Source organism: Cervus elaphus, chromosome 20 (genome assembly GCF_910594005.1).
Source record: "Cervus elaphus chromosome 20, mCerEla1.1, whole genome shotgun sequence".
NCBI classification, from domain to species: domain Eukaryota; kingdom Metazoa; phylum Chordata; class Mammalia; order Artiodactyla; family Cervidae; genus Cervus; species Cervus elaphus.
The window spans coordinates 140,634,931-140,644,050 of NC_057834.1; the positions used below are offsets into that span (position 1 = coordinate 140,634,931).

Below are 9,120 nucleotides of genomic sequence, written 5' to 3' on the forward strand. Positions count from 1 at the left end.
TAGACTTTCATCTACCATTGGGAATGAGAAAGCTGAACAAAATACATGAAACAACTTTTCTCAGACCCTGAACAGCAGGCAGATAGGGTTCCAGGGCTAGGTTCCTCGACTGAAAGTGAACACACATATCAACCTGATGACTCCGCAGCCTCCTGCCTTCAGGCGGTTTTCACGCTGCAGCTGCAGGTAGTAGGCTCCATAAACAATCTGGCAACAATCTGAATTGAGAACACTGGTGAGTTGGGATGCCAGGGAGGCTATAATCTGTGTGGCAGCACAGCAGAAAAGAGAAAGCAACTCAGAAACTTCCACAGCTGCCTGATGATTCTTTTAGCCTTTATTGAATATCAGTCTAAGGACACACATGTGATTCCATAGTGAACAAAAACACAAAAACAAAACACTGGTCTCACAAGCAAGAAATAAACCAATTCCTTCTACATTAATTTTTTTTTCAAAATGTGGCAATTAAATTGAGGCTAATGAGCATGACACACATACATTGGGTACATTTCTAGAGAGCAATTTTTAAAAGATATCAATAACCCCATTCTTGTCATTATAATTCTACTAAGAAAGTGAGAAAAGTAATACTGAACTATATCTTTGTGAAAAAAGTAATGTGAAAATATGTCTTTGCATACAAAAGGTATTCAAATAGCTTTAGTATTCTTTCTTAAACAATTTTTTTTAAATTCGTGGCAAATTGTTTTACCATTGGTGGGAAATTGTTTTACCATTTTGTGTTGGTTTCTGCCCTACAACAGAGCAAATTAGCCATATTTATTTATGTGATATTTGTATATATCACTTTCTTCTTGAGCCTCTTCCCCCTCCTTGAATAGCTTCAGTTTTAGGATGGAAAAGTTATAAGGAGCCCTGTATTTATTGTCTAAATAGTAAGGAAATCCGTTAACAATGTCACATATTCCTGACTCAATATTATGCTTCTATTATCATGTCTAGGAAGATTTTAAAATACAGATCAGTAAGTGCATTTAGTAGCTACTCTTTGCATTGCAAGGGGTCAGCCAGCACCACTTGCATCAGGCTGAGACTAAGGGTACACATAGGAGTGATAGCAAAATAGGAAGGGCATGTCCTTCTCAGGGCTTGTGATGTAGGGAAGCTGGAGGCAGGCTGAGGGGAAGGGGGCATCCATGGGATTGCTGAGAGGAACGTATTTCTCCTCCCCGCCCCTGCCCCCTTCTAATTGGGAAGGATACAGGAGGAAACAGTCCCCCACCAACACCTGGCCTTGGGGCCTATTGCTGCAGAGTTTGGGGGTCTGGAGTTCCACAATGGTTGCTGCCGGGCATGGGGCAGGGCCTTGTGGGTTGTAGAGAGAGTTTTCTTTGCGTTTAAAAAATAAACACACCAAAACTCCTCTTTCGTCATTTCAACAAATCAGCTCGCTATTCTGTGGGTAAACGCTATCATTAATTACAGACAATGGTAATAAGTAACGCTGTTAATAATTATAATTTCCATATTTTTGAACAACTACAATTCTTCATACAGCAAATTTCAAAGCCACAAGCTATCTGGTCGACCTTTCAGCGCTGATGGCCTGGTTACAGCCAAATAGCTTAAATGCCACCAGGATAAAGCCAATGCAAGGATGCAAAGGCACAGTACACCCGCTCCTCACTCATTTCCTCGGAGTCCCCTGCAGATTGCGTTGTTTCCCGCGTCCTCCCGTCAACGCGAGTTCAGAAGTTCTTCAAGCACTAAAGACTCCGCCAGGCTCGCGTCTCTTTGGTACCTCAGCGGACGGCACAGGTCGCTTTCTGGGCCTCAGCTATTTGGCGCCTCTGACCACCGCGACCGGGCAGGACTGGAGCCGTGCTTTGGGCGATCGCCCTATTCACCCGTTGTTGACATTCCGTGTTGTCACCTGGAGTGAGAAAACCGTGTGTGTTCACACAACTTCCGGGCCGTCAAGGGGAATGGAAGGGGCCACAGGCTCCCCGGGAAAGCGCAGCCCGGCCTAGGACTATCACAGAGCTCGGTAACACGATAGTGGCCGACGTGGAGCAGCTTCCCCGCCGCCCGGCCCTGGGACGAACCTGGGACCCCAGGGGGCGAGGACGCGCAGCTTGGAGAAGCGAGCCCAGGGACCGCGGTGCTGGCCGAGCACACAGCCCAGCGCCGCTTTGTTCCGTGCATCTGGCTTTACCAAACTCCGGGGTAGGACGCCCGGAATCCAGGAACGGGTGGCGGAACCCAGCCCCGTCCGCAGATAGAGACACACATGGCTACTTCTAACCCAGACGGGAAAACTGGAAAATGGGACAAACTCCACACTGGGCACGATCACTCACTCCTGGCCACAAGCAGTAGCCCAGGCGGCCCCCGCGGGCAGAAGTAACACCCGGACCGCCTTCCCGCTGTGAGGGTCACGGCCCGTCCTCGCCATGCAAATCTGCGCGTTCAAAGCCAGCGGGAGTAGGACGCGTCCAGGCCGCGGAGACGAAGCCCCAGCGCACCCGCTAACGAGCTCTCCGAGCACGGACCCGGCCGTGCTTGCCCAGTGCCGGAGCCTGCAGCGGGGTGATCGCCGAGGCGAAATGAACGCGCCTAACAGCGACACAGGTGGCCGGCCGCCCAGCCACAGGCGCTCCGGCGTGAAGACCCTCTCCCAGTCCTCTCCTGAGCCCCAACGGACGAAATAGCGCGGAGAAATACTGGTCGACCAGAGCAACTGCCATCCCGGCCCTTAAGCCCGTAGCGTCAGGGCACCTCACACACACCTGCAGAAGCAATCTTCAGCAGGAGCAGATCTACTCAGGCCTCTGCGTCACCGGGGTTACCGCCGCCAGTGCTGCCGGCATCTGGAGCTCTGCTCCATATCTGCCAGCTGAATAGCAGCCCTTGTGAAGGTCGCCGAAGGGAAGGGACAATCTGAAAGCCGCCACCAGGGGCGCCCGACAAACGGTTCGAGCGTCCACGAGACGAGTCGCGTCGCCGGCAGGCCGCAGCGGCATCGGCCGCCCGAACACCCGAGCTCACCCAGGGCCTCTGCCTCGGAGGGGGCGCCCGGCTCGAACAGCGCAATGCGGCGACGCGCAGCTGCCCCGGCAACAGACGAGGGCGGGCGAGAGCGGGAGACTGCGGTGGAGAGGCCCTCCCCGCGAGGTTGCAGGGCCGCAGGCCAACCTGAACAAGGGAGATTCTGCAGGGGATTGGGCTGTGGGAACTGTAAGCTGAAACAGTGAAAGTAAAACAGAAAGAAAGCAAGCGCCGAAGACATTTGACTGTAATTTCAGAGTTCAGATGTTACTGAAGTATAAAAAAAAGCAAGGCTCAAAAACCATAAGGTAAACCATTGAAAATCCGACCACGTAATTGGTCTTTACATAATTGGTCTTTACCAAGCAAAACCAGATGACAAGAAAGGTGCTTGCGGGAACATTTGTGCTACTACCTGTATAATAAGAATGTTGATATCAGCATTACTTTATAACAGATTATTTAGTAAACATAGAAAAGAAGCAGTTAAATTTTCCTTGCACTTACATAGCACAAGACAATCAATTTGCTTTTTGGTTTATTGCTTTTTTTAAAAAAAATATATATAATGAGTTACATCTATAGGTATTGACTTGAAAAGATGCCGATGGCAAACTGTTAAGTGAAAATAGAAAGTTTTAGCGCTTCCAGTGGTGCAGATATATGCACTTGTATTTTTAAAAAATGAAGTGGAAAAGTAAAGAGAACAGCTAAAGCAATTTTAAAAAGCAAGAATCAAGGCTTCCGTATAGACTAGAGTCTAGACAGAAAGATAAGTGTGCTAGAAACAAAGATGGGCCACACTATGTGCTTTTCTGCTCCCTCTTACTATTGTCTTGGGACAGGCAGTTGGCATCTCAGCCCCTCCACCTCTCTGCTCCACTAACACCCAGAGCCACTGCCGGCAATCAGAACTCTGACTCTGCAGGCCTGGGATCCCTATGTCCACAGTCTCTTCCTTCATATCAGGAGCCTGTAGCAATTCACTTGGTTTGCCCATCATCCAGGCTCAGAGATGCTGGCTCTAACATACACCGTGTAGTCCTTCCCTCCATAAGCTTTGAGCTGATATCCGAAGGGAAAACCATTCCCCTCGCTAAACAGGTATGAACCATGGGGACAAATGGGAAGTTTGCACCTGGACTCATTATACTAACTGTGTGCACTCAACTCCCAAAGACACGAGAGCAACAGAGTCCACGGTGCTGCTTGCATGACACGGCCGTTGCTTACTTGAAGTATCCAGGCTCACTTCTGTGGCAGGAAGAATATGAAGTACACACACATACAAACATAGAGACGCACACATACCCAGGAGCTAATCTGTACTCCTGCTAGGGCTGGCAATGGTGGGAGCAGAAAAGAGATCACTGTTGCTACTTCTCGGGTCCTCTGCACTGACAGAGCCTGTTTTACCGATTTCACTGTGGAGAGTGCGGGCTTGGAGCTCCCTAGTCTGTGGTTTGCTGTCCAGCGCCCCGTGCTTTATTCATTCCGCTCTACCCTTTCTCCTCAATACACAGTCACCATTAAGAAATAAGAATCTGCACCCCTTGCATTCAATTTTCAAATCTGAACAAAGTTAAAGAACACAGAATGAAACTGAGTTATTGTGGAAAAGTTAGTGAGGAAAATTTATTTATCTTTTCCTGTAGCTACCGATATGTTCAAATATAGTATAAAAGCTTACTATTTTTAAAAATCAGGAAAACTAAATGATTCCTCATGACTCTTTTTTGCCTATCACCCACCTCTGCCCCAGCTTCTGTCACATGGGGCTCACCCGACGACATGCCTGTTCTCCTGGTTTGGAGACTTCTTTCACACTCATCACTGTCATCTATGCTCACCACATACCTGAGGCCATGGTAGCCCTTCACATGGTAAATCAGGGGATTTTTCTCCAGTGAGCCTGAGGGCTGCATTTTTTTTTCCTTTTAATAGAAACTTCTCCCATCTGTCCTCTAAAGTCACAGCCTTTACGGATGCTGTAACAAGTGGGTGTGAATGATAGAAAGAGGCTGTTTCCATATCAGTCCCTGAGCTGCCATATGCCTAACAGAGTAGTGGATGGTACTGGCATTAATATTTCCTGGGTGGTGTTAGAAGATCCAGGCTGAAAGGAGAAGCTGAACAATTTGGCAAGACACAGATCAAACCAGGAATGACAGCAAGTGTCTCATTGTTTCAATGTCAAGACTCAGCCACCACCATCCTCCTCTGCATCCTCATGCAGGACGGTTGAAATACTGACCAGATAAAGTGAGAAGACAGGAAACAGTCATGAGAGCCAAGCCTCCAGAGCCCTGCTAGATACCCCAGGCATGAGTCCCCAACCACTCACCTGGGGGGGGGGGGTGGCCTCCTACCAAACCACAGGCATGCAGAGATATGCTGAACCCTCCTCTCTCTGGGGTCAAAGGTAAAACACTATGGACTACTCCCCACATAAACAGGGTAGTAATGTTTCCATTTTGAACAGAAAAAAATGAAAACCACGAGCTGTTATCCTCTGATTAGACCTATTTGTTCAGAGTTATTTAATTAATATTCAATTCCTGATACTTACACCAAATCCCAGGAAACCGTCATGGTGATCACTTGGGGAATCTTGACTCCACAGAACAAACACCAGTCTCAAACATTTCCATAACTAATTCTTGATCAAATGCATCAAACTTTGTTCTCCAATACCCACCGAAGTGGTTTAGAGTCCCCCGTCCTTCCTGCTGCGCCCTCCCCTGACCCTCTGGATGCAACTGCCTTCAGTCATCTTGACTCCTCCGATGTGGGAATCAGGCAACTTTGGAACCCTAACCTTAGGTCCATCATCCTTGGCCTCAGATATGTTGCCAAGCCACTCTCAACCTTTTCAATGGTGGGTGAAACAATCCAAGGGGTCATGTCTTGGTGGACGTTCAGGCACTCTGGTCACACAGATACACTCTCAAAGCCCCTTGCACAGGAAATAAGCAGGAGCATGTACACCATAAGGCCCCTGGTGGGTGTCATAGTCCCACAGGGCCGGCAGACTCATCAAATGCAGAGGAAGTTTAATTTGGGGTGAAATTTAGTTGACAGCTTCAGAGGCATTGGTGAAATACTACATGGATTTCTGCCCAACTAAATATTATTGGCAGAAACATTCTTCATTTCATAATTTTTGTATAGGAAAGTATTTGTCTCCAAGGAAGAAAAATTAAGCTAATTACTTTCTTCATTGAACAAATTTGTGTGCTCACTCAAAACGTATTCTGACATTTAGTTGACATTCTCCATCTTCTTAAAGATAACAAATATAATCATTTGTTTCATTTCACCCTGCTCATCTCCAGGTTTCCCATTGTCCCAGAAGGGTGTGTTTCCTCTGAGTGCAAGTCCCACCTACTCTCTTGTCTTCGTAAGAGAGCTCAGGCCTCAACCACAAGTTCAGCCCTTGAAATAAATACCTCAGATGATCTAGTGACCCCAGGAGAATGAGAAACTCTCCCCAATGTGGTGAGAAACCTTGGGTTCCCTCCCCAACTAATCTCCTGCCAAGCCTCCCTCCCCTCAGGGTTATTGTCCTAAATGATGTCTGTGGGCAGCAGCTGATGTAAAGAGAAGAGGGTGTCCAGAGGCCCAGCACCGCCCCATCCTCTCCCCCAGCAGCTCTAATTCTGGGCCTGGCTTCTTTTTTTGTTTGTTTTACCATGAGTACTGTTTCCAGCCATCCTAGGACTTCCTTTAGAGTAGTTCTTGAAAGGTTCCCCAACCACCATTGGCCTCATTTGCCACTGCTATACTTCCCTTCTGAAACAAAATTCAGTTCTTTCAGAAAGATTGAGTCCAGGGACTTCCCTGGTGGTGCAGTGGTTAAGAATCCACCGGCCAATGCAGGGGACACAGGTTTCATCTCTGGTCTGGGAAGACCCCACATGCCACAGAGCAACGAAGCCTGTGCACCCCAACTACTGAAGTGTGCACACCCTGGAGCAGGCGCTCCACACCGAGAGAAGCCACCACAGAGAGAAGCCCAGGCAGCGCAGTGAAGAGGCACCTCTGCAGGCATGAAGGCCACACTGCCGAAAGCTGGTGTGCAGCAGTGAAGTTCCAGAGCAGACAAAAGAAACTAGTTAACTTTTAAAAGACTGAGTCCAGCAAAAAAAAAAAAAAAAAAAGAATGACATTTCTCTTTATTTTCATTCTTCTTCTGACATTTTGTACCTGATTCTGTTAGATATTTAGAGTGCTTACAAAACTCCAGGTCACAGAAAAGGAGGAATTCCTAGTTAGTGTTCAGCGTCTCAGGGAACAGGTATGCATCACTTCTGCTGAACAGTCCAAGGAGATGTGAAGGTATCAATGAACCAAAACCATCAGCAAACCCCAAGAGGAGAGCAACCCATGGAGCCTGGAGCAGCTGTCTGTGGGCTCACCCTGGGGGCAGCAGAGGGCCCGCAGGCTGGCTGGGCTTCCTGAGCCCCAGACTGTGGGGAAGGCTGTGGTCTTTCAGTGATGGTTCAGACTCCCCACCAGGAAAACCAGGCCTGACCTCAGCATCTCTGACTCAGTACATACCTTCAGGACCCACCCCAAGTCTGCCCTCTCCTCCTCTCAGGCAGAAAGAATCGACTGTATGCAGTGTGGGGTAGGTCACTGATCATCCTGGAGTGCTAAGGCCAGGGATGGGCATATACCTCACCACTTGTGATTCTCAGGATCATAAGAACTTACCTACTTCCTCATTCAGGGTGAGGAACAGCAGTGGCTGTGACAGGCAGGACTTCCCAGTAAGGCAGAGGGACAGGCCGAGTCAAGGAGAAACGACAGGAGGCTGTCTGTGCGGGAATCTGACCAGGGCGGCGTGGCCAGCCCCTCTATTCAGGGGCAGGCAGACGCCCTTGTCACCAGAAGCAAACACAAATCAGCCAGGGTCCCAGGGCTCTGACTCACAGCAGATAATGACTCCAGGTTCTTGGTCCTTGTACCAGGCGGGCACTTGTGAATCTGGGATGGCCAGGGACAGCCAAGCCAGGTGGACAGTCAGCCCATGGAGCCTGCAGACCTTGACACCCACTGGGGGGAACACAGAGAGAAGGGCTGACCGGTGACCAACTCTCACTGAGGGGAGGTGGCAGGAAGCTTTGGCCTGAGTCTCACTCCTAGGACCTACCTACAAGGTTAAAGACTGACCTGACCATTACTAGATTATTCTTAACAGAAGCCCAGGGTTCCTACTATACCCAGTTTCTCATGGGCCAAGGTGAAGATGGAAGAAGATGTTAGCATCATTCCTTCTTGGATTCATTTGTAAATTCATCCAATATTTATTGGACATTTTTATCATTAGTGATAAAAAACAAAATCTCTCTTAGAGAAACTCATTCTTTGCTGGTAATACAGAAAGTAACCCTCACCACAGGGCAGTGGAGAGTCCACTTGCTCTGCCCAGGAGTCTGGAAGCCCTGACAGTCTCATAGGGGAGGGGAGGTTCAGGCGAGTCTTTAAAAGTGAGACTTTTTTTTCCTGGAGGCGGAGGCAGCTAGTGTGAAGAGCAAGAACATTTGTAAAAATGAACCTCATTTCCCCCTTTCTCCTCTCAGGTGCTCAGATAACATGGCACCCTGGGCTATTCTTTGAAATCTCCATGCACTCTCCAGGCACAGAGCATTTCCCTTTTCTCTGTGATTCCCCTGAAACGTGCTTCTCTTCCAGCGATAAATAGCTCATTCCTTCACTGGCTTAGGCCTTTACTTAAAAGCTCCCTCCTTGGGGAGAGTTTCCACACCACACATGGAAAGCATCAGCTCCATCTTTCTCTGTCCACTTGTCCGCTCTCTCATTTTCTCTTTAATTTTTTGTATCTCTGACAGCCTCTAGGGATGGGGCTGTGGGTGAAGGGAGATGTGGGGAGAGGGTAGGGTGCTATCTTCTCCCCCCAGGCTTTGCTGGAAAAGAAGCTGTTTTTCTTCAGAGACAAGGCACGAATATATACTGCAGGTAAATTGAAACTTAATTTGAACGTATTGATAAATTAAACATTAAGTGTGAAAGACAACAAAAAACATGAAACCTTCTGAAGCATACATAACAGAATGCTATTATGATCTCTAGAGGATTGAGGAC

The 9,120-nt window shown here is 48.2% G+C and overlaps 1 long non-coding RNA gene across 1 annotated transcript; it reads right to left on the reverse strand.

Moving 5' to 3' along the window:
- Positions 1–315: 315 nt before the first annotated feature.
- LOC122677190 lies at positions 316–3,338 on the reverse strand. Its single transcript, XR_006335726.1, has 2 exons — positions 2,754–3,338; positions 316–1,897 (listed from the first exon to the last, which is right to left on the reverse strand). It is a non-coding gene; the product is annotated as an uncharacterized LOC122677190 (long non-coding RNA).
- Positions 3,339–9,120: the final 5,782 nt, after the last annotated feature.